The 26,496-nt window shown below is 41.7% G+C and overlaps 1 protein-coding gene and 1 pseudogene across 3 annotated transcripts in view; both read right to left on the reverse strand.

The window, feature by feature from the left end:
* LOC130290337 (leucine-rich repeat and fibronectin type III domain-containing protein 1-like protein) overlaps positions 1-26,496 on the reverse strand; it is a 693,710-nt gene that overhangs the window by 49,626 nt on the left and 617,588 nt on the right. The gene's annotated exons all lie outside the window — the stretch shown is intronic.
* On the reverse strand, positions 18,768-18,917 carry LOC130292103 (U2 spliceosomal RNA; annotated as a pseudogene).

Raw genomic sequence — 26,496 nt, forward strand, 5'->3', positions numbered from 1 at the left:
AAGCAGCTGTATAAGACAGAACTGGGGGTGGAAAGATGATGTCAAAACCGATATTATTAGTGTAAAGCAGGAAAAGAACATTTCTAACAATCTTCTGTACATCTATCGCTCAGATCCTGAAAATCACATAACAATGAAATATTAGATTGGATAAGTTATGTTTCACTACAGAACTCCTTTAAATGGCCCATAATTGGTGTGATTGTCTATACTTCAGCTGAAGGCTTCCAGCACAAGCTAGTGGTCCCACTGCTGCAATAATGATAATTTATTGGGTGCCCATCCAATGGCCCTAGGGTAACCACACTATCCGGATTGCACACTGGAGTATCACATTACAGCCTTCAATAGATAGAGTTCTTTGAATAAGCTTTCCTCATGGCAAACCGTAAGTAGAACTAGTGTTGCTCGCGAATATTCGCAATTCGAATATTATTCGCGAATATCGCATATTCGTGAATTCGCGAATTTCGCGAATATAGCGCTATATATTCGTAATTACGAATATTCATTTTTTTTTTTTTTTTTTTCTCACAGTACACATCACAGTGATCATCCCTCTCTGCTTCCAGCTTGTGTGGTGTAAAGAAGGATCTAATACTACTGTGTGAGATTGGCAAGCGAAAATTCGCATATACGAAAATTAGCATATGCGAATTTTCGCATACGTGAATTTTCGCATATGCAAATTTTCTATATGGTAATTTTCGCATGGGTTAATTTTCGCATGCGCGAATATTCGCATATGCGAAAATAAAACGAGAATATTACGAACATGCGAATATTCGCGAATATATGACGAATATTCGTCCATATATTCGCGAATATTCGCGAATTCGAATATGGCCTATGCCGCTCAACACTAAGTAGAACTGATCCCAAATTTTTGCTTTACTTTTTTCTACCTGCAGGAATGGTGCAGTCCTCTATGGCACATGCAGGTGTCCTAAGATGCACCTTTATATATACAGATATATATGTGGCTAGGGCTCTCAACGACTTTTGGTTAAACCTCCGACTGTCATGTGATGTTTCCATTTGGGCAATAAAAATGGCACAACAATTGCAAGAAATACAATACAGTCAAGATTGTTCCCTTAAGTGTTCCCCATCCAGAGTGCCTCCAGCTGTTGCAAAACGACAAATTGACCATTGTTCCCCAAGTGTTCCTCATTCAGTGTGCCTCCAGCTTTTGCAAAACAACAAATTGACCATTGTTTCCTAAGTGTTTCCCAACCAGTGTTCCTCCTGCTGTTGCAGAATGACAACTCCCAGCATGCCTGGACAGCCTTTGTTGTCATTCATTTTGCAACAGCTTGAGGCACACTGGTTGGGAAACACTGCTCTAGGGTGTATTTAAACCTCCGACTGTCATGTGATGTTTCCCTTTGGGCATAAAAATGGCACAACAATTGCAAGAAATACAACACAGTCAAGATTGTTCCCCTAAGTGTTCCCCATCTAGTGTGCCTCCAGCTGTTGCAGAATGATTAATTCCCCATTGTTCCCCAAATGTTCCCCAACCAGTGTTCCTCCATCTGTTGCAGAACAACGAAACAACCATTGTTCCCTAAGTGTTTCCCAACCAGTGTGCCTCCAGCGGTCGCAGAATGACAAATCGACCAGTGTTTCCGAAGTCTTTCCCCACCAGTGTGCCTCCAGCTGTTGCAAAATGACAACTCCCAGCATGCCCGGGAGTTGTCATTTTGCAACAGCTGGAGACACACTGGTTGGGAAACACTGCCCTAGGGTGTATTTAAACCTCCGACTGTCATGTGATGTTTCCCTTTGGGCATAAAAATGGCACAATTGCAAGAAATACAACACAGTCAAGATTGTTCCCCAAGTGTTCCCCATCCAGTGTGCCTCCAGCTGTTGCAAAATGACAAATTGACCATTGTTCCCCAAGTCTTCCCCAACCAGTGCGCCTCCAGCTGTTGCACAACGACAAAATGACCATTGTTCCCCAAGGGTTTCCCAACCAGTGTGCCTCCAGCTGTTGCAGAACAACAAAATGACCATTGTTCCCCAAGTGTTTCCCAACCAGTGTGCCTCCAGCTGTTGCAGAACAACTAAACGACCATTGCTCCCCAAGTGTTCCCCAACCAGTGTTCCTCCATCTGTTGCAGAACAACAATACAACCATTGTTCCCTACTACTCTAGGGTGTATTTAAACCTCCCCCTGTCATGTGATGTTTCCCTTTGGGCATAAAAATGGCACAACAATTGCAAGAAATGCAAAACAGTCAAGATTGTTCCCTAAGTGTTTCCCAACCAGTGTGCCTCCAGCTGTTGCACAACGACAAACCGACCATTGTTTCTGAAGTATTTCCCAATCAGTGTTCCTCCAGCTGTTGCAAAATGACAACTCCCAGCATGCCTGGACAGCCTTGTTGCAAGAAATACAACACAGTCAAGATTGTTCCCCCAAGTGTTCCCCATCCAGTGTGCCCCCAGCTGTTGCAAAATGACAAAATTACCATTGTTCCCCAAGTGTTTCCCTCCAGCTGTTGCAGAACAACAAAACGACCATTGTTCCCCAAGTGTTCCCCAACCAGTGTTCCTCCATCTGTTGCAGAACAACAAAACAACCGTTGTTCCCCAAGTGTTCCCCAACCAGTGCACCTCCAGCTGTTGCCAAACGACAAAATGACCATTGTTCCCCAAGTGTTTCCCTCCAGCTGTTGCGGAACAACAAAACGACCATTATTACCCAAGTGTTCCTCCATCTGTTGCCGAAAAACAAAACAACCATTGTTCCCTAAGTGTTTCCCAGTGTGCCTCCAGCTGTTGCACAACGACAAAACGACCATTGTTTCCGAAGTGTTTCCCAACCAGTGTGCCTCCAGCTGTTGCAAAATGACAACTCCCAGCATGCCCGGACAGCCGTAGGCTGTCCGGGCATGCTGGGAGCTGTCATTTTGCAACAGCTGGAGGCACACTGGTTAGGAAACACTTCTCTAGGGTGTATTTATACCTCCGACTGTCATGTGATGTTTCCCTTTGGGCATAAAAATGGCACAACAATTGCAAGAAATACAACGCCATCAAAATTGTTGGAATCAATTGCAACTTTTTGGCCGACTAAAAAAAATATGAAACATACGAGAAAGTCACTGTAACCTGCATGACCAAAAGTTGTCATTGAGCTGCAGCGAGAATGTCTTTTAGGTGCACTCTGTGGTTTTCAAGGAACATGGGTTCACCCTCTATATAACTGCGGTGTCCGCATCTGCTGACTATAACCAAGGGCCAAGCAGCATTACAATAAAAGTACAAGGAGACTTTTCATCCTCCGTTCACATCTGATCTCTGGAACAGATCCTCCATTAAGTCCGATGCCTCAGTTCCTCAGCTTTCCTCTTAAATGGAATAAACTTGCAGCGTGCAGCACTTCTGATATATTGCATAATCTAATAGCTGCTCCCGGGGTCAAAGGATAATGGGTTAATCTGTAATGTTGACCTGCAATGAATTCAAATGAGCCGCGTTCTTAGGAGAGCTTAAGACGCGCTTTATTCTTCACTGTCTCCACTTTAGAGAAAGGCCAATAAAAATGCACATTTTATATTAAGTCATGTAAATATATGTGCATAACTTAAGTTACACAGCGCCGGTAAATAATAGTTTACTGACAGAATACACTTCAGGTGGGATCAGGTAATGGAGGGGAAACTATGTCTAATTACAAGGGCCGCTTAACGCTTAGGGTGCTGGAGAGATAGGCTTTGAGAATAACACTGAGAATAGGGTGGCAAGAGAAAAGAGAGCATGATTATTTGGCAGGTTACATTCACACAACAGAATCTCTGCCAAAATTCATCATCGTTAGGACCGCGTGGACATGCACCGTCACTACAATCGGTGTGGCTTTCCGCCAAAATAATGAACATGATGATCATGGCCTTTACTACTGAAGAACAGACTTGGGGCCACCTCTTTCCCCCAGGAGAGGATAGTTGGACTTGGGACTGATTCCTGCATTCATTGGCTAGGAGACTACATGTGACCAAATCAACTATTAAGCTGTATAAGAAAATGTAAGTCATAAAAAAATATGAAACCTCCAAACTCTGGTTACCTCAGTGTATGCATGAAGTATAATGCAAAGACAGACATTCTGTAAATGTCTCCAGTACCTGAAATATATAACACATATGTCCAGAAAACCTATAGCAACTCATTCACCCGGCAACCTTAAAGGGGTACTCCGCTGCTCAGCGTTTGGAACAAACTGTTCAAAACGCTGGAGCCAATGCCGGGAGCTCGTGACGACATAGCCCCACCCCCTCATGATGTCACTGAGCAGCGGAGTACCACTTTAAAGTATAGCAGCTGGGACTGATGTACTGGGACGTAACACTTTCAGTTGCAGAAGCTGCATCCAAATTCTGCCACAAAGTATGATAATCTGGAAATGAAACCATATTTGTGCAACAGTATTTGAAAAATGTTCAGTCACCTCTAGGGCAGTGTTTCCCAACCAGTGTGCCTCCAGCTGTTGCAAAAGTACAACTCCCAGCATGCTCGGACAGCTGAAGGCATTTTCTAATGACACATTCCCTATAACGAACCAATTGTAATGCCTGGAGTTCCAAACAGCGCAATTGGTGGATTCATTGCATTGCTAACAGATTTAGCATGCTGGGAGTTATCCTGGTTGGGACATACTGCTCTCAGGGGAATGTAAATGACGGTGTGATTGTCCATACTTCAGCTGAAGGCTTCCAGTGAGTAAAAACATATGAAATGAAAAGAAATAAATAAACAAACACATGAATGAATAAATAGAAAGATAAATGAACAAATAAATAAATAAATGCGTAAATAAATAAATAATCAAATAAAATAATCAAATACAAAAATAAATAAATAAAGACATACATAAATACGGTAAATGAATGAATAAATAAACAAACAAATAAATGATTGAACAAATAAATAAATCATAAAATGCATGAATAAATAATTAAATACATAAATGAATAAATAAATGCATTCATTAATAAATACATTTATAAAAAATAAATAAATAAATGAATTTACTCGGTGGAGCCTCTTCCCCTTGTTTCCTGGTTATTGGACAATGATGATTATATAGTAAATCCAACCATAATAGGTGCCAGACTTCCAGACCTCTGACTAGTTTGTTATCCTGAAGTTGTGAAGGGAAATAAAGATACATGAAGTGAGTGCGGACATTGTTTTATGATCAGTCAGGGATTTGCTGACAATGACAACCGAGAGGCCTCTAAATATTTGGTTGCTGAAAGGACAGTGGGAAATATAAAGAAACTTTTATTACTGAACCTGTCAAAGAGACATTGATGGGAAGTTTTATAAGACGTCATTAAGGAGCTGCTGAAATAATAACCATTGGTCTTAAGCATCGGATGACCTGACACCGGCAATTTACACGTCTCATAGCTAAGCAGCGGGTGTAAAGTGTACCTGTCGTTTCAGGTGACCTTTCCAAATAAGCTGTTGTGTGTGAACAAGAGGAATGGCTGTGTTTCCGCTCATTAGACAGCTTGCATAAGGGAACGTTCACACTTGAAAACTCGCTAAAGGTTTCCCACTGCAGGAGATCCGCTGGGAGTTTTACTACCATTCAATTCAATGGGTCTGCCGGCAATCTGCAAATCTGCAGCTATCGTGGATTTTTTGTGGACCCACTGAAGTAGAGTGACAAGATTTGCAGCGGATTTCCCAAATGGTGACCCTCCCTAGGGTCTATGCACACTACACAATTTATGTGGGTGGAGGTTCAAAGGACGCCCGGTGCTGTCGGCACTAGGACTGCTTAGGCATTGCCAGGCCCAATAGCCACCAATGCATTCCGCTCAATATTCCGTTCATTCATTCGGTGGTGGAATTCCATAATCTACTCTGGACAGCGAAATCCCCCTGACATCAATGGGGCGCGACTGTACCAGAATTTCCAAAAAGAAGTCAGCTCAGAAATTCTGTAGTGTGCATGGACTTCATTGTGCCTCACAGCAGAAGGGGGGGGGGTGTAATGTTTTTTTGGGGAATTTGCACCCCACTTTTCAATTTTGCACTTTCATCTTAAAGGTACGGTCCCAAGTATCACTTATGCAGCGTATTTCACGCTGCGCAAAGTCTGCTGCTGCAGCGGTAAATACACTGCATCATTTCCCATTCACATACACACAGGGCTATCCTGTGGCAGCCCTGTGTGTGCAGCGAGTTTTGGAGCAAGGGCTGCACGTCACAGTCATACCGATGTATACCCCACCTCTAAAACTCACTGCACATACAGGGCTGCCACCAGAAAGCTCTGTGTGTATGGTGATTGGGGATTACACAGCGTATTTCCTGCTGCAGCAGCAGATTTTGTGCAGCGGGAAATACGCTGCGTAAGCGGTATGTGGGACCATACCCTTAGGGTACATTCACATGTACAGGATCCTCTGCATTTTGTCTACAGCTGATTTTGCTAACCAATGAAGTCAATGGGTAGCAAAATCAGCAACAGAAAATATACAGCAAAATATGCAGCATATTTTTTATGTGCAAATGTTCCCTTAGAAAGATTTTAACTATGCAAAATCTATCATATTGTTGTGAGATGTTTTGTGCCATTCAGTGGAGTAAAGTTGCATATAAATTCAGCAGCTTTCTAAAAAAAAAAGTACACAGTCTAAAAAGCCATAACACTTAACTGACACCCCCTTTTTTACTTTTCACCATCATTTTTGTCATAAATAAGGTTGGTGTGGTTTTAGTGTTGTGGCTTATTAGACATTTATTATATGCAACTTTTTAAGAAGTCACAACCAACATTTTTGCACAATTCCACTGCACCCAATTGGTGTACAAACCGCGTGGCATAAGAGCGCATCGAAAAAACTGTGCAAATTATCATGTGTGACAATATTGTACATTTCACACTGTTTAAACTAGCATAAAGGAGAAAGTGCAAGTCCAAAAAAAGGGGTGAAAAAGTAGCGCATGATAGATTCCTCTCTTCGATGATGTGCATGCCAAAAAGCAACAAAAACGGTGCGAATGCTTGACAAAGGTCAAAGGTTAAAAGGTCAGATACATTAAAAACAAAATTGTGCAAAAATGCACTAAAAACAGGGGTATTCTAGGCCCTAAAAACATATCCCCTGATCGTAGGGGGATCCAACCTATGGGACCGTCTGCTATCTGCAGAATGGGGCCTCAACTCCCCTCCCCCCAAATGTAGCGGGGAATCAGCTTGTGCTCTATGCATTGTCTATGGGAGCTCTGGAGATATCTTATAGATTGGGGATACATTTTAGGGGCTAAAATACTCCTTTACCTCCTCCCCATTGTCTTCATTTCCATAGATATACTTTCCCTACCTATGATGCTTTTCTTATTCAAAATTAAATACCTAATTAAATTAGCAACTGGGGTTATTAGGCTATTGCAAAAATTTAGAATTTTTTTTCACTTTATCTCATTCTATTTTAGAAATTTGTCTTAAAATTCCTTACATATTTCCATCTTATGATTTGAAGAGTATTTACAGGAAATGGGCCTTTTAATTGGTAAATTCCATGCACCTTCCCATGTCTATTCATATAAATGCTGTTTAATACTGCTCATATTTCTCCATCTAAATGCCTCCTATTATTCCTCAGACATCACGGTGATTTATAGAAGTATTGTATGGAATGGGACGGGTTATTTTTTTATGCAAATCTATTGTAAATCACAATGCAAAAATCACTGTAATATAATAGAATTTAAAATGTGATGGATTATGTATGTGGAGGGGATTGATGGCGGCAAAAGATCTAAGCCGGCCGCTGATAACTGAATATACAGAACAGCTCCATAGAGGAAGAAATGGGACAGTTATTAATGGACTGCATCTCTGGCATGTATAATTCAGCCTGGCCTCCCAACAACGCAAACCAACACATAAACAGTAACCACATAGTACTGCAATAGTGTCCATCATGTACTTAGGTTAATACTTAACTTTTATTTATCTGATTAAAACATTACAGGCAGCAGGCAAAGTTGCAGGGCTCAATCCAACTGTGGTAAGGTGTTTTGAATGCCTTAGGACTTCTTCATCATGGGCATTACCACTGTATACACGCTGTGTTGGAGCGGATGTCTGTGTGGGATCTGAAGATAATGGCAAGTCAGTGAGTTGACTTCATCCTTTCATTATGAAAAGATTACAAAAATAGAGCTGATTTATAAAAAAAAAAAAAAAAAAAAAAAAAAAAAAAAAAAAAACAGCGCAACACTTGGCCTCAGCTCCATTGAAGGGAATCGATCCAGCAGTCTGTAATACCACATACAACCTGAGGACGGGAATTGTGCTGTTTATGGAAGAAATTAACTCTATTTTTCTATTGCTTGATAACCCCTTTAATCACTGTCCCACCATGTCAGCCACTGGAAATGGTGGCAACTGCCTAAAGTGTTCAAATTTTCAGGTGAGATCTAAATGTTATGTCTGTATTCCGTTTTTTTCTGTGTTGGTGTGTACTTTTACTTGCTTTTCTTGCGTGATCAATTTTTGCATGTTGTGTGCTTTGGTAAGGATAATGTTAATGTTTGAAGCCAATAGGCTCCCATGTGGAGTTATTTAGACCCCAGCTCTGCTGTTATTCCTGGCTGCTAATTTTACTATGTTTTCATAGCACCTTAGTCTGTGCACATGCATCCTAAGTTCAGCCATGGCTTGTGTATCTAGATTTTAGCTTTGTTATGTTTGTACTTTGTTCTGGCTTTTAGTGTTTTGCTTTCTATATATTTAGTGTGCCTTGGTTAGACCCGTGCTCAGATTATATTCTGGAGTTTGTCCTGTTTGGTTCTTGTTAGTGTTTCCTGTTTAGTTCTTGGAGTCAGTTCAGACTAATCCAGTTAAGAATCTTAACCCGTATTCCTCAATGCTATGGAGTTTGGCTTTTGAAGTTTCTGTATTCCTCCATGTTATGGAATTTGGCTTTTGAAGTTTTGCTTGTATCTGTCTAGTATAAATTGTGTTCAAGTACCTGACCTGTATGGTATCTGACCATCAGTTTAGCTGCTCACCCCCATCTTATCCTGATCCTGTTAAGCAGTGTTATTATTCTGTTTTCCAGTCTTGTTCATATTTTCATATCTACAGTTTATCTTGTATTAGTTTCCTGAACTGATTGTCAGTATGCTGTATGTTGCCTTGATATTTCTGTGTGTTGCTATTTAGCATTCCTGCTGTGTATTAGGTCTTAGTCATGTTTTTTTTTTTTGTTAACCCAGTCCTGTTCTTGACATGTACCCAGACCTTGTACAGTTTTGCTTATTATTTTGACTCTTTTGCCCCAGCACATTAGTACAGTGTATGGTGCGGCTCCAATTTGTGATTCACCGCTAGGGTGTCTTTGCAAATAGGCAGGGAAAGCGGCTTTAGGGAAAGTTAGGGCACACGTCTTCCCTGCCCTACGTGATGTGATCATGACAGTAAAAAATCAAATAATCTTAAAGAGCTTGTGTGGATTTCTGATGTCTGGTACTTGGTATCAGTCAACATTTTGCAGACAGTCACATCTCTAACAGCTTAGGTTGAGTTCCACCACTCCAATATTCCATGCTGCAGCGATCATGTCACGTACATCTTCCATGTAATGTTGCCACCAGCCTCAGTGGTCATGTCTTGTACGCACAAGCATAGTAACATAGTTCATAAGGTTGAAAAAAGACCAGAGTCCATCAAGTTCAACCTATAACCCTTATGAGCCCCTACTGAGTTGATGCAGAGGAAGGCAACAAACCCTCATACTCGAGGTAAAAATTCCTTAGCGATTGGCAATCAGAATAGATCCCTGGATCAATGTTCTGTCCCTATAAATCTAGTATACATAACCAGTAATGTTATTACTCTCCAAAAATGCATCCAGACCCCTTTTAAATTCTTTTACCGAGTTAACAATGACCACCTCCTCAGGCAGAGAATTCCACAGTCTCACTGCTCTTACAGTAAAGAACCCCCATCTGTGCTGGTGTAGAAACCTTCTTTCCTCTAGACGCAGAGGATGTCCCCTTGTTATAGATACAGTCCTGGTTATAAATAGATCATGGGAGAGATCTCTGTACTGTCCCCTGATATATTTATACATAGTTATTAGGTCTCCCCTAAGCCTTCTCTTTTTCTAAACTAAATAACCCCAATTTTGATAATCTTTCTGGGTACTGTAGTCCTCCCATTCCCCGTATTATTCTGGTTGCCCGTCTTTGAACCCTCTCCAGCTCCACTATATCTTTCTTTTACACTGGTGACCAGTACTGTACACAGTATTCTATGTGTGGTCTGACTAGTGATTTGTACAGAGGTAGAATTATTTCCTTGTTGTGGGCATTTATGCCCCTATTGATGCACCCCAAGATTTTATTTGGTCACTGCAGCTAAATTTACAGTTAACTAAGACTCCTAAGTCCTTTTCCACTTCAGTCATCCAAGTGTGCTCCCATTTAATTTTTCCTCCCCATTGCCCCTGGTCCAGTCTGGAGCTCACCTCCTCATAAAAGCTGATCAGGTTAGTTTGACAGGACCGATCTCTCATAAAGCCATGCTGATATGGAGTTATATATTTATTTTTATCAAGTTATTCCAAAATAGCATCCCTTAGAAAACCCTCAAAACATTTACGTACAACAGAGCTTAAACTAACAGGCCTATAATTCCCGGGGGTCACCTTTTGACCCCTTTTTAAATTTGGGCATCACATTTGCCATGCACTTATCCTGGGGAACAGTCCCTGTTACTATAGAGTCCTTGAATATTAAAAATAGGGATCTGTCTGTTACATTACTTAATTCCTTTAGAACACAGGGGTGAATGCCATCTGGACCTGGTGATTTGTCTATTTAGATTTTTTGTAGGCGGCACTGTACTTCTTCCTGGGTTAGATAGGTGACCTGTATTGGGGAGTTTACCTTATCTCACTGTATTTCACCTGGCATTTCATTTTCCTCGGTGAATATAGTGGAGAAGAATTTGTTTAATATATTTGCTTTTTCCTGATCCCCATTTATAATGTCTTTTTTATCGTTTTTTTTAAAGGGCAAACACTTTCATTTTTTTACCTTTTTGCTATTTATATAATTAAAGAACATTTTGGGGTTAGTTTTACTCTCTTTTGCAATGAATCTTTCTGTCTCTATTTTTTATTTTTTATCTTTTTTTTATTTTATTTTTTTACATATTTTACATTTTTCTCTATAGCTTTTTAATGCTGGCTGGATAATAATGCAAATGCAGTATAAGATGGACGAGAAGATAGTTTGGCTCCTGTCATCCAACATCATTACCATCTAATAATATTTTAATTATTGTCATTAACAAAATGTCATTATTGGCTGCAAATGTCAAGGGCCATACATCAACATTGTATAATGGATCAGGCTGGCAAACACTTGTATAGATACGGTTCTTACAATTCTCAGGGCTCCTTGGAATTTCACAACCTTGCTGAATCTGAATGACTATGGATAAAAACATATATGTGGAACATAAGCTATGTATCACAAGCTATGTAAATGTGTTTGACTAACATTAAAATAATCAAACACATTTAAAGCAAAAGTATCACCTAGATAATTTTTTTACCGATTAGACACAGACACCTGAGCATGTTTTTACTTCTAATCTGCTTCTATTGTCTGATTTTTATTATTTTATTATTTCATTTTTTACATTATTATGGGGGTATCATCTTGCCTGATATGTTTTTAACAGCATAGATATGTTTTACAGCAATGGAAATAGGGTTCTCTCCTGTGTAGAATCTCAATGAAAAGAGGAATTCTCAGATTATGAGGACAAAACGCACTCATCTATGGCCGTTGGGCAGATAGATGCACAACACTCAGTATCACAAATCAGCGAAGCTCCTCTGCTGCTGCGGTGTCCCACGTTGGTTTACCCACGTGTGACTATAGAACGGACAAGAGAGGACTTCCTTTGTGACATGTCTTGTCTATGTCTATTTGTGTTTTCTTGTCTATTTCTTTGTGAACATCGCTATTGTTGATCACTCCTAATAGAAGGGTTCATGCAACCCAGAAACACATTGTGTGCTAAAAATTTACTTATTTTAATTGTTTCCATGGTTTTAATATTGGCAGCGCAAAGCAAGCTTCCACTTTCCTTGTCTATCTTGTCCTCAGCTTAGTTCTAGGCCTAGTGTCCAGTGTCCAGTGTTAAAACTGGATAGCAAAATGGAAAATTTGTTAAAACATCACCAAAAATTCTTAAAAAATATGTTTAACATACACCCTCTTCCAAATTATTATGCACATTCTATTTAAAGGGGTATTCCGCCCCTAGACATCTTATCCCCTATCCAAAGGATAGGGGATAAGATGTCAGATCGCCGCGGTCCCGCTGCTGGGGACCCCTGGGATCCCCGCTGCGGCACCGCGCTATCATTACAGCACAGAGCGAGTTCGCTCTGCTTGTAATGATGAGCGGTACAGGGGCCGGAGCATCGTTACGTCACGGCTCCGCCCCTCGTGATGTCACGGCCAGCCCCTTTCAATACAAGTCTATGGGAGGGGGCGTGGTGGTCGTCACGCCCCCTCCCATAGACTTGCATTAAGGGGACAGGCCATGACGTCACGTGGCTCCGTCCCCTGTATCGCCCGTCATTACGCACAGAGCGAACTTGCTCTGTGCTGTAATGATAGCGCGGTGCCGCAGCCCGGGGCTCCCCAGCAGCGGCACCGCGGCGATCTGACATCTTATCCCCTATCCTTTGGATAGGGGATAAAATGTCTAGGGGCGTAATACCCCTTTAAGTGTCACAACAATTAAATATTTTGTTTTTCAGTTTAACTCATGGATGGCATTGTGTCTCAGGCTCTTTTGATCACTGAAAACAATCTCAGACACTTGTAATAATTAGATTGCCAGGTGAGCCCAATTTAAGGAAAAACCACTAAAAGTGGGTGTTCCACATTATTAAGCAGAGCACCATTTTCAAGCACTATGGGGAAGAAAAAGGATCTCTCTGCTGCCGAAAAGAGTGAAATGGTTCAATGCCTTGGACAAAGTATGAAAACATTAGATATTTCACGAAAATGTAAGCGTGATCATCGTACTATTAAGACATTTGTGGATGATTCAGAGCACAGACGGGTTTGTGCAGATATAGGCATATTGAGGAAGATTTCTGCAAGATCCATGCATGGGATCAAGAGAACAGCTACTATAATACCATTACATAGCAGCAATCAGATATTTGAAGCTGCTGGTGCCTCTGGAGTCCCACGGACATCAAGGTGTAGAGTCCTCCAGAGTCTTGAAATTAAGCATAAACCTTCTATTCGGCCACCACTAACCAATGCATACAAGCAGAAACGGCTGCATTTGGCAGAAAAATACATGAAGACAAATTTTCAAACAGTCCTGTCCACTGATGAGTGCCATACAACCCTGGATGGTCAAGATGGATGGAGCAGTGGATGGTTGATGGTTGGTGGACGGCCACCCTGTTCCAACAAGGCTGCGACGTCAGTAAGGCGGTGGTGGAGTCATGTTTTGGGCCGGAATCATGGGGAAAGAGCTGGTCTGCCCCTTTTGGGTCCCCCAAGGTGTAAAGATGACCTCTGCAAAGTATGTGGAGTTTCTGACTGACCACTTTCTTTCCTGGTACAGAAGGAAGAACTATGCTTTCCGTAATAAAATCATCTTCATGCATGACAATGCACCATCTCAATGGCTGCTATGGGGATAAAAGGATAGAAAGTCATGGTGTGGCCTCCATCCTCCCCTGACCTCAGTCCTATTGAGAACCTTTGGAGCATCCTCAAGCAAAAGATCTATGAGGGTGGGAGGCAGTTTACATCCAAACAGCAGCTCTGGGAGGCTATTCTGACATCTTGCAAACAAATTCAAGCAGAAATTGTTTAAAAACTCACAAGTTCAATGGGTGCAAGACTTGTGAAACTGCTGTCAAATAAGGGGTCCTATGTTAAAATGTACAGTGACCTGTTAAAATGTTTAAAAAGTTAAAATGTTGTTAAAAGTTTGATTGAAATAGCTTTTGATTTCAGTAAATATGCTGCAAAGACAACAAATGACAATTTTGCGTTCTTTACAACCTATAAAGTGTTTTGAAGCTTACTGTGCGTAATAATTTGGAACAGTGCATTGTAGTTTTTTTATGTTTAAAAACAAATACTGTTATCATGAGGAGGTTTGTTTAATAAAATTAGAATTGTACTCTTAACCTCTTAAGGACACAGGGCGTACCTGTATGCCTTGCGCCCGGTCCCAGTATATAACGTGGGGTCACGCCGTGGCCCCGTGTCATAGTGGGTCAGTCCCAGTGGCTAATGAAAGCCGGGACCCTGGGCTAATAGTGTGCAGCACCGATCTTTGTGCCGCGCGCTATTAACCCTTTGGACGCGGCATTCATAGTTGATCGCCGCGTCTAAAATGAAAGTGAAAGCTTCCCGGCAGCTCCGTCGGGTTGATCGGGACCATCATGGTGAAATCACGATGTCCCGATCTGCTAGAATGTGAGCGGAGGGTGCCTTACCTGCCTCCATTGTGTCCGATCGGCGATTGATTGCTCCAAGCCTGAGATCAAGGCTTGAGCAATCGACCGCTGATAACACTGATCATCTCCATGTTAATGCATGAGGCTGATCTGTGTATCAGATCGCTATGTGCAGTGCTATAGCCACTAGAGGGGGCTATAAGACTGAAGAAAAAAAGTGTGAAAAAAAAGTTAATAAAGATCATTTAACCCCTTCCCTAATAAAAATAAGAATCACCCCCCTTTTGCCATTTAAAAAAATAAATAAAAAAAAACCTGTGTAAATAAAAATAAACATATGTGGTATTGCTGCATGCAGAAATGTCCAATTTATTAAAATATATCATTAATTAAACCGCACGGTCAATGGCGTACGCACAAAAAAAATAGTGTCTTTTTTGGTCACTTTTTATATCATGAAAAAAATGAATAAAAAGTGATCAAAAAGTCCGATCAATGCAAAAATGGTACTGATAAAAACTTCAGATCACGGCGCAAAAAATGAAGCCCATACTGGCCCGTATGCGGAAAAATAAAAAAGTTGTAGCGGTCTGAAGATGACAATTTTAAACATATCAATTTTCCTGCATGTAGTTATTATTTTTTTCAGAAGTACGACAAAGTCAAACCTATATAAGTAGGGTATCATTTTAACAGTATGGACCTACAGAAGAAAGATAAGGTGTCATTTTTACCGAAAAATGTACTGCGTAGAAATGAAAGCCCCCAAAATTTACAAAATGGCATTTTTTTCTTCAATTTTGTTGCACAAGGAATTATGTTTTGCTGTGGATTTTTTTGGTAAAATGACTGATGCCTCTGCAAAGTAGAATTGGTGGCGCAAAAAATAAGCCATAATATGGAATTTTAGGTGCAAAATTGAAAGCGTTATGATTTTTAGAAGGTGTTGAGGAAAAAATGAAAGTGCAAAAAAAGAAAAACCCTGAGTCCTTAAGAGGTTAATAGTTGATAACATGATAATTTACATCAATTATTTTAGTAAATGAGTAAAATATAACTTGCGTAATAATTTGGAACATGGTGTAGAAACTTTAAAAATAGGTCATTTTCTAATGACACATTCCCTATAAAGTACAAATTGTAAATGCCTGGAGTTCAAAGCAAGACAAATGGTGGACTCACCAGCTGGAGGCACCCTAGTTGGGAAACACTAGTTCAATGTAATAAAAGTTTTGCCAAAACCAATTAGCTGCCCACCTCTGCCTTATACATTGTAAACTCTAAATACAAGAAGGCATGTCTTGTAGACCCGTAGCAGTTGTCTTCCACCGACAGCAAGATTTCTGCAATACGGAAAGAGAAAAATACAAAGGTCTTAATGAGCGGAGAGCCCATACGTCAGGAAGCCAGGAGGGGGTTAAACAGGACTCTGAACAAATGCGCGCAAAAACTGATTACCGATTCAGTATCACAGATGTAATCTTGCTGATAAATGAAGAAAGTATAGCGAAGGGAAAAAAGCAAGTTTCCATTTTACAATAGGAGGATTAGCCGGAGCCTACGCATTGAATTATTCATGTCCAGGTGATACGTGTTCGAGAGATACAGAACAAAATGCTGGTTCTGTTTGCACATGGTGTAAAATATACAGAAAGTTTGAGCAGAAATGGAGCGCTCTGTATGGAATTTAAGGTAACTGGGATAAAGAAAAAAAGAATGTGTTGATTATTTCTTCCAACGTTTCATTTCCTCTTTGCAAATTGATTTCGCGAAAGGCAGAATATTCTTTATTAAACAACTTATACAACTGTATTGTGGGATTATATTAACGTTAACACCAAATAATGGACAGGGCATTATAGAACGCTCGACCGTTTCTTTGTTGTTAAAGACGACTAACAAATGTTTTCTCTATTTCCCTGATGGAAACAAAACAAATCTATGAATCTTTAATAAAGACTGCGGGGAAGATTTACTGTGGTTTTGGTACAACGTGGCGCATGTATTCAGCAAAATTTTCCGTGTCTGTCAGCTGGACAGAATTTACTATAAGCGATACACTGTGTTTTAAATTCCAGCTAATGAAAAGTGCAACATTACATTGCCATTTGGCACACAAAATACAAATAATATTTTTTATTCGACTGTTCTACAGGGGCTGTAAAGTTAGTGTATTTATAATATAGTGTCTGTACCTGGGTTTGGTGGCTGGTCTCGCAATTCTTATGTGACCTTTGTCCCGATGTTCATTTTTAGCAGTATAAAAAATGAGTGTTGTCTCGGGCCTTTCCCAGGTTGCAGTGCAGCCTTAGATATTGCATCACTAGTCAGGTGTTGAAAGGGAGCGTGTCTGTGCTTCAATGGGTGGATCGGCAGCTGGGTGGGAGTGAGATCATTTTTCAGGGCTGTAGGGGATTGAAGTTTTAAGCACAGCCTGCATGAAAGGAAGCCCATCAGTGCTGCAATCGGTGGAGTGGTTGATGTGTGGGAGGGAGATAAGTCACCTCCCAGCTAGAAACAAAGGATTCTGGGGATTGTAGTTGGAGGGAGGGCACAGAAACAGGAATTAGCAAGTTCACAAAAACAAGCCAGCAACATGATGAGGAACACAGGACATGGCCATTTGCCACCAACACAAGCATGGATGCTTGGTAAGCATGGGATGCAGCACATATGTTCCTTCTGCAGCCTTCCAAGCCTAGATTGGTGACATGGAATAAACAGGTGCTTCTAAAAAGATGGCAGGATTGATGCGGTGCTAAATAGAGCAGCCCAACGAAAGATCATGAACAAATGTTTTAGTTACCACAATGAAACATGTTTCCCAGCTCAATAGCTGCTTCATCAGGCATAACAAATGATACGAAAGCATCAATTATATAGGTACAAGTTAACCTGCTAAAATGCTAAATTCTTACATCTAAGAGCCAAGGAACGTGCTCTTGAATCACTCAAAGTGCAAGAAAAAGCGCAAACTTTTTACACTAAAAAAAGTGCACAAAGGATGCGGTCTATCGCAAGCCCTTCCCCAATAGGAGAGAGGCCCCCAACAAACCCTTCGCCTCCGGACCAAAAGGTACCCGCGAGGTTCCAGGTTCAATGTCCCTTTTCGCCTAAGCTACTAAGGGACCACAAATGCTCCCGACATCCCCCTTGGCATTAGCCAAGGTATCTGCTCGCAGAGCCAATAACGGTCGGTACCCTTCCCATGCAGGAGTACCCAGGGCTTTTTGCAGGGAGGTGATGAACCACACACACCTCCCCAAGACCGCTAGGAGGGACACCCAGAAGGGCTACCGCATCCTAACAGTCCTGTGAACACACAACACGTAAAAAGTGACACAAAAAAAAAAAAAGTGAATGTGTGCAGGTATACTGCCCAGACATCCGGCCGGATCTATAAAAATATCTCTGATCCTAGCCAGAAGGCCGGGAATCAAGAGGTGAGTGCCACAAGGTGAAGAAATCATGGTGCCCGTGCTTCCACTCAATGAGACAGTACTCCTAGTGAGTTTCGGCACCTCGGGGTCACCACTCCCCGAGGCATTAAAGTACCTCGGCTCTAGACCCTCTCAGCCTCATGGCGAGACCCAGAGGAAACAGGTCACATCGGAGCAGCTGTTGAGCTGATTCCTCAGAACCAGCCCCGGAACGCGCTGGTACACCTGCCCCCTACCATGCAGCATCCATCCCTACCAGCTCCACACCGCGTTCGCCTGCCACCGGCAAAAGGTCCTGACCAAAAAGTACCTGCGAGGTTCCAGGTTCGATGTCCCTTTTCGCCGAAGCTACTAAGGGACCACAAATGCTCCCGGCATCCCCCTTGGCGTTAGCCTAGGCATCTGCCCACAGAGCCGATAACGGTAGGTACCCTGCCAAAGCAGGAGTACCCGGGGTGTTTTCAGGGAGATGCGGAACTTAATGGACACACACCTCCCATAGACCACCAGGAGGGACACCGCATCCTGACAAATCCAGTGGACACACAACACGCAAGTGACACAGTGAGACAAAAATAAATAAATAAGTGAATGTGTGCAGATATACTGCCCGGACATCCGGCCGGATCTATAAAAAATTCTCTAATCCTAGCCAGAAGGCCGGGAATCAAGAGGTGCCTCAAGGTGAAGAGATTATGGTGCCTGTGCTTTCACTCAGTGAGCCAGTACACCCAGTGAGTTTCGGCACCTCGGGCTCACCACTCCCCGAGGCACAAAAGTACCTCGGCTCTAGACCATCTCAGCCTCATGGTGAGACCCGGAGAAAACAGGTCACATCGGGGCAGCCGTCGGGCTGATTCCTCAGAACCAGCTCCGGAACACCTGCTCCCTACCATGCAGCACCCAGCCCCACCAGCATGAAACTGATAAGAACAGATACTGCACTTGATCTCAGCCAAAAGGCAGAGAAGTGATGCTAAAATGTTTGTCTGTGATCTTCAGTTTGGCTTGTCTATTCATCACCAGATCAATCCTGCCATCGTCTTAGAAGCACAACTGGCATGCATGCAGGAGAGAGCTACAAGTAAAATTGGGAAGACTTTTTGCTGTTTTGTGGAAAGTTACTATGGGAAGGAAGCTTTGAAAACTGGAGATGGTGTTGATATCCTGGACTCAAGTTTGGAAACGGCAGCAGCACCAATTGCTCCAACCAGTGAGACTATTTGACCAAACCAACAGAATGAAGTTGCTGATGAATTTTCCTTTTAACCCCCTTTTAGGCTGCGTTCATATGGGGCATTTAATTAGCAATACAGTCACTAATTACTGTGCAATTTTACAGCTACTTTCAGAAATCATTGTAATAATTGTGCTATTTGTGATTTCCTAAAATACCAGTAAAATTGGATCAATAATTAGCTTGAACATAGCCTCAAAGGATTTATCCAGCACTTAAAACTTTGGCAGTGGCAACGTGTTATATATGGTAAAATTGTCTTCCTTACCATGAATGGAAGACATTCCTACTGGCAACAACAGTGAAGATATGAACTTTAAAATGTGTCCCCCACTGGCCTGTAAGTAGTTCCCTGGGTGGGATTGACAGCCCTCATCAGATGGAGCAGAGTAATGATGCAGGCTTTAAATCTTGCTGAGGGGGCGTGCTTACAGCCAAAGTAGAGGATGGCTTGCAGCCCAGGGGACTTCTTACGGGCTTACAGGGACACCTTTCAAAATTTATATCTGCACTGTAGCTGCCTGCAGGAACATCTCCCGAGCATGGTGAGCAAGATGATTTAACCATATATAATGTTTTTATTTTTTTAAATTTTTTTTGAAAGCCGAGGTACGTGCTCTCAAAACACCCAAGTGCAAGTAAAAAGTGCAAGTGTTCCACAAAAAAACGTGCACGATGGTGCCAGAAGTTTAAACAGATTTGTAAATTACTTCTATTAAAAAAATCTTAATCCTTCCAGTACTTATCAGCAGCTGTATGATCCACAGGAAGTTCTTTTCTGTTTGAAATTCCTTTCTGTCTAGCCACAGTGCTCTCTGCTGACACCTCTGTCCATGTCAGGAACTGTCCAAAGCAGGATAGGTTTTCTATGGGGATTTGCTCCTACTCTGGACAGTTCTAAAAATGGTGTCAGCAGAGAGCACTGTGGTCAGACAGAAAGGAAATTCAAAAAGAAAAGAACTTCCTGTGGATCATACTGCAGATGATAAGCACTGGAAGGATTAAGAATTTTTAATAGAAGTAATTTACAATTCTGTTTAACTTTCTGGCATCAGTTGATTAAAATGTTTTTTTCCAGTGGAGTACCCCTTTAAGATACGCCTGTGATCCTCAATCCTGCTGGTACTTCTGCTGCCTCGACCATTACTCAGAACATCAATGGCTTTGGTTGATGTTCTTATGAGCTCCTGTCTTTAAACAGAACTAGAACTATTGCGAATTTAATGAGAGCGGAGACGCCGGCTGTTCTGAGAAGTAACAATAAGACAGTAAAGTGACAACACATTAGCATTTTAATTCCGCAGCAATGTTTGCCTCTGCAAACTCTCGGGGACATTTAATAATGTCTGGTGCGGAGCAAATCTTGTAAAGAGTGATTTTTTATTTTTTTTATCTCACGTGTTTTTAAATTGCAGATAAAGAGGGAATATAAAATAATAAAAATGCATATTCTGCAAATGCATCACCGAGGAGTCTCCAAAAATATGCAAATCTGCTGATGCAAAAAAATATTATTCAGCAATTAAATAGAGCAAGAAAAACATCTCAACAAACTCACCTAGATAAAGCCGCAAGCAAAGAATCTGTTGCAAAACTACAAGTCCCAGCATGGCTGTCCGGGCATGCTGGGAGTTGTCATTTTGCAACAGCTGGAGGCACCCTGGTTGGGAAACACTGACTTAGAGGGGTATTCCAGGCAAAAGCCTCAGGCTTGAGGACGGCCACGTGAGGTGGTTGAAACGTCGCTATTGCTTTTTGGTGATAAATAAAAGTCACTATTCTTCATTACGCTGGAGTGCTGCTGCGTTTACTTGGTTGCTGTATATATATATATATATATATATATATATATATATATATATATCTCAACTGGCTCCGGAAAGTTAAACAGATTTGTAAATTACTTCTATTAAAAAATCTTAATCCTTCCAATAGTTATTAGCTTCTGAAGTTTTCTGTTGAACTGCTCAATGATGATGTCACGTCCCGGGAGCTGTGCATGATGGGAGAATATCCCCATAGGAACTGCACAGCTCCCGGGACGTGAGTCATCAGAAAGCAGTTAGACAGAAAACAACAACTCAACTTCAGAAGCTAATAACTATTGGAAGGATTAAGATTTTTTAATAGAAGTAATTTACAAATCTGTTTAACTTTCCGGAGCCAGTTGATACATATAAAAAAAGTTTTGGCCTGGAATACCCCTTTTACCCCTTAACCCCTTAAGGACTCAGGGTTTTTCCATTTTTGCACTTTAGTTTTTTCCTCCTTACCTTTTAAAAATCATAACCCTTTCAATTTTCCACCTAAAAATCCATATTATGGCTTATTTTTTGCGTCGCCAATTCTACTTTGCAGTGACATTAGTCATTTTACCCAAAAATGCACGGCGAAACGGAAAAAAAAATCATTGTGCGACAAAATCGAAGAAAAAATGCAATTTTGTAACTTTTGGGGGCTTCCGTTTCTACACAGTGCATATTTTGGTAAAAATTACACCTTATCATTATTCTGTAGGTCCATACAGTTAAAATGATACCCTACTTATATAGGTTTGATTTTGTCGCACTTCTGGAAAAAATCATAACTACATGCAGGAAAATTTACACGTTTAAAAATGTCATCTTCTGACCCCTATAACTTTTTAATTTTTCCAAGTACAGGGCGATATGAGGACTCATTTTTTTGTGCCGTGATCTGAAGTTTTTATCGGTATGATTTTTGTTGTGATCGGACTTTTTGATCACTTTTTATTCATTTTTTAATGGTATAAAAAGTGACCAAAATACACTTTTTTGGACTTTGGAATTTTTTTGCGCGCACGCCATTGACCGTGCGGTTTAATTAATGATATATTTTTATAGTTCAGACATTTACGCACGCGGCGATACCACATATGTTTATTTTTTTTTTTTTACTCTGTTTTATTTTTTATATGGGAAAAGGGGGGTGATTCAAACTTTTTAGGGAAGGGGTTAAATTACCTTTATTAACACTTTTTTTACATTTTTTTTGCAGTGTTATAGGTCCCATAGGGACCTATAACACTGCACACACTGATCTCTTATGCTCCCATTGGGACCTATAACACTGCACACACTGATCTCTTATGCTCCCATAGGGACCTATAACACTGCACACACTGATCTCTCATCCTGATCACAGGCGTGTATTAACACGCCTGTGATCAGCATTATCGGCGCTTGACTGCTCCTGCCTGGATCTCAGGCACGGAGCAGTCATTCGCCGATCGGACACCGTGGAGGCAGGTAAGGGCCCTCCCGGTGTCCGGTCAGCTGTTCGGGACGCCCGAATGAGCAGCCGGGTCACTTTCACTTTCGCTTTAGAAGCGGCGGTCAGCTTTGACCGCCGTTTCTAAAGGGTTAATACCGCACATCGCCGCGATCGGCGATGTGTTGTATTAGCCGCGGGTCCCGGTCGTTGATGAGCGCCGGGACCGATGCGATATGATGCGGGATCGCGGCGCGATCCCGCTTCATATCGCGGGAGCCGGTGCAGGACGTAAATATACGTCCTGCGTCGTTAAGGGGTTAAGGACGCAGGACGTAAATGTACGTCCTGGTGCGGTGGTACTTAACGCATCAGGACGTACATTTACGTCCTGTGCATAACCGCGGGCATCGGAGCGATGCCCGTGTCATGCGCGGCTGATCCCGGCTGCTGATCGCGATCTCGAGGGCGTCCGCCATTAACCCCTCAGGTGCCGGGATCAATACAGACCCCGGCATCTGCGGCAGTGCGCAATTTCAATGAATGATCGGATCGCCCGCAGCGCTGCTGCGGGGATCCGATCATTCATAACGCCGCACGGAGGTCCCCTCTCCGTCCTCCGTCCGGCTCCCGGCGTCTCCTGCTCTGGTCTGAGATCGAGCAGACCAGAGCAGAACATATACATAGAACAGATCAGTATTAGCAATCATGGTATTGCTATGAATAGTCCCCTATGGGGGCTATTCAAGTGTAAAAAAAAATGTAAAAAAATGTAAAAGTAAAAAAAAGTGAAAAATCCCCTCCCCCCCAAAAAAAGTAAAACGTCCGGTTTTTCCTATTTTACCCCCAAAAAGCGTAAAAAATAAATTTAATAGACATATTTGGTATCGCTGCGTGCGTAAATGTCCGAACAATTAAAATAAAATGTGAACGGCGCGAACGTAAAAAAAAAAAAAATCCAATACTGCTACTTTTTTAATACATTTTATAAACAAAAATTATAAAAAATGTATTAAAAGTTTTTTATATGCAAATATGGTATAAAAAAAAGTACAGATCACGGCGCAAAAAATGAGCCCTCATACCGCCGCTTATAGGGAAAAATAAAAAAGTTAGAGGTCATCAAAATAAAGGGATTATAAACGTACTAATTTGGTTAAAAAGTTTGTTATTTTTTTAAGTGCAACAATAATAGAAAAGTATGTAATAATGGGTATCATTTTAATCGTATTGACCCTCAGAATAAAGAACACACTTCATTTTTACCGTAAATTGTACGGCGTGAAAACGAAACCTTCCAAAATTAGCAAAATTGCATTTTTCTTTTTAATTTCCCCACAAAAATAGTGTTTTTTGGTTGCGCCATACATTTTATGATATAATGAGTTATGTCATTACAAAGGACAACTGGTCGCGCAAGAAACAAGCCCTCATACTAGTCTGTGGATGAAAATATAAAAGAGTTATGATTTTTAGAAGGCGAGGAGGAAAAAATGAAAACGTAAAAATTAAATTGTCTGAGTCCTTAAGGCCAAAATGGGCTGAGTCCTTAAAGGGGTAGTCCAGTGGTGAAAAACTTATCCCCTATCCTAAGGATAGGGGATAAGTTTGAGATCGCGGGGGATCCGACCGCTGGGGCCCCCTGCGATCTCTCTGTACGGGGCCCCGGCTCTCGGCCCAGATAGCGGGTGTCGACCCCCGCACGAGGCGGCGGCCGACACGCCCCCTCAATACATCTCAATGGCAGAGCCGGAGATTGCCGAAGGCAGCGCTTCGGCTCTGCCATAGAGTTGTGTTGAGGGGCGTGTCGGCCAACGCCTCGTGCGGAGGTCGACACGCCCCCTTCCCGCGGGCTGTCGGGGCTCCGTACAGGAGATCGCAGGGGGCCCCAGCTGTCGGACCCCCCGCAATCTGCAACTTATCCCCTATCCTTAGGATAGGGGATAAGTTGCTCACCACTGAGTCACCACTGGACTACTCCTTTAAGGGGTTAAGTAATGCTAAGGGCCTATGCACACAATGGAAATTCTGTTTTTATCCCAACAGGCTCTCATTGTTTTCAATGGGATTCTGCTGCTCTGTGCACTTGCGAAATTTCCCTGGTGGAAAATTCTGTAAAAATTCAGATTTAGGACACGGAAAGAATGAACATGTAACTGTAGTGCTGTCAATGGGGATGGCGCAGGTCTGCGCTGATTGATATTAAAGGGGTACTCCGGTGGAAAAAAATTTTTTTTAAATCAACTGGTGCCAGAAAGTTAAACAGATTTGTAAATGACTTCTATTCAAAACAATTTATCCTTCCAGTACTTTTTAGCAGCTGACTGCTACAGAGGAAATTATTTTCTTTTTGAATTTATTTTTGTCTTGTCTACAGTGCTCCCTGCTGACACCTCTGTTCATGTCAGGAATTGTCCAGAGCAGGAGAAAATCCCCATAGCAACCTATCCTGCTCTGGACAGTTCCTGATACGGACAGAGGTGTCAGCAGAGAGCACTGTGTACAAGACAGAAAAGAAATTCAAAAAGCAAAGAATTTCCTCTGTAGCATTCAGCTGCTAAAAAGTACTGGAAGGGTAAAGATTTTTTAACAAGTAATTTACGAATCTGTTTAACTTTCTGGCACCAGTTATTAAAAAAAAAAAAGTTTTCCACCAAAGTACCCCTTTAATGGTGGCTGCTGCACTCATAATATCCCCGCAGAATTTGGGAGATTCCGTTGTGGGAATTTCCAGAATGTTCTCTGTTACTATAATGATTTGAGAATGAATGGAAAATATTCCCAGTATGTTCCCAGAATACTCCTAGAATGTTCCCAAAATGTTCCCATATTGCTCCCAGAAGGTTTTCAGAATGCTTCCAGTATGTTTTCCCAGAGAACGCTCCCAGAATATTCTCAGAAAACTGTGTGTGTATGTTCTCTTTGTCTGCCTTAACATTTTTTGGGGGACATTCTGTAAACACTATATATAATAGGCCAGGTAGTCAAGTGCAGTAATACAACAATTGGACCAGATATAGATAGCACTTTTTTTTAATCCACGTGTGTTAATAAAATTTGAGCACTAATATTTTTGGTATATGGGAAATCTTGGGTATTTTTGGGTCACCTAGGGTAGAATTGGGATTTCCGCAACAGATGTTTCCACCATGTAGATTTCGCCATGTGCTAGGTACAGCAGAACTCCATTAGGATTTTTTCCAGCGGATTTTGCTTGGAAATTCTGCCATGTAAACTTGGCCTTAAAGGAGTACTCCGGTGAAAAACTATTTTTTATTTTTTTTTAAATCAACTGGTACCAGAAAGTTAAACAGATTTGTAAATTTCTTCTATTAATTTTTTTTTAATCCTTCCTGTACTTATTAGCTGCTGAATACTACAGTGGAAATTCTTTTCTTTTTGAAACACAGAGCTGTCTGCTGACACCATGAACACAGTGCTCTCTGCTGACATCTCAGTCCATTTTAGGAACTGTCCAGAACAGCATACGTTTGCTATGGGGATTTCCTTTTACCCTGGACAGTTCCTAAAATGGACAGAGAAGTCAGCAGAGAGCACTGTGCTCATGATGTCAGCAGAGAGCACTGTGCTCATGATGTCAGCAGAGAGCTCTGTGTTTCAAACGGAAAAGAATTTCCACTGTAGTATTCAGCAGCTAATAAGTACTGGAAGGATTAAGATTTTTGAATAAAAGTAATTTACAAATCGTTTAACTTTCTGGCACCAGTTGATTAAAAAAAAAAAAAGTTTTTCACCGGAGTGGGGTACTCAGCCCCTAGACATCTTATATAAGATGTCATATCGCCGGGTCTCTCTGCTGGGGACCCCCGGAATCACTGCTGTGGCACCCCGCTATCATTACTGCACAGAGCACACTTGCTCTGTGCGTAATGACGGCGATACAGGGGCCGGAGCATCGCTACATTACGGATCCGCCCCCTCGTGATGCCCCTTAATGCAAGTCCATGGGAGGGGGTGTTATGGTCACCACGCCCCCTCCCATAGACTTGTATTGAGAGGGCGGGCTGTGACGTCACGAGGGGCGGAGCCGTGACGTAACGATGCTCTGTTGTGAGGTGGAATTTT

This window comes from Hyla sarda, chromosome 9 (assembly GCF_029499605.1).
Source record: "Hyla sarda isolate aHylSar1 chromosome 9, aHylSar1.hap1, whole genome shotgun sequence".
NCBI lineage: Eukaryota > Metazoa > Chordata > Amphibia > Anura > Hylidae > Hyla > Hyla sarda.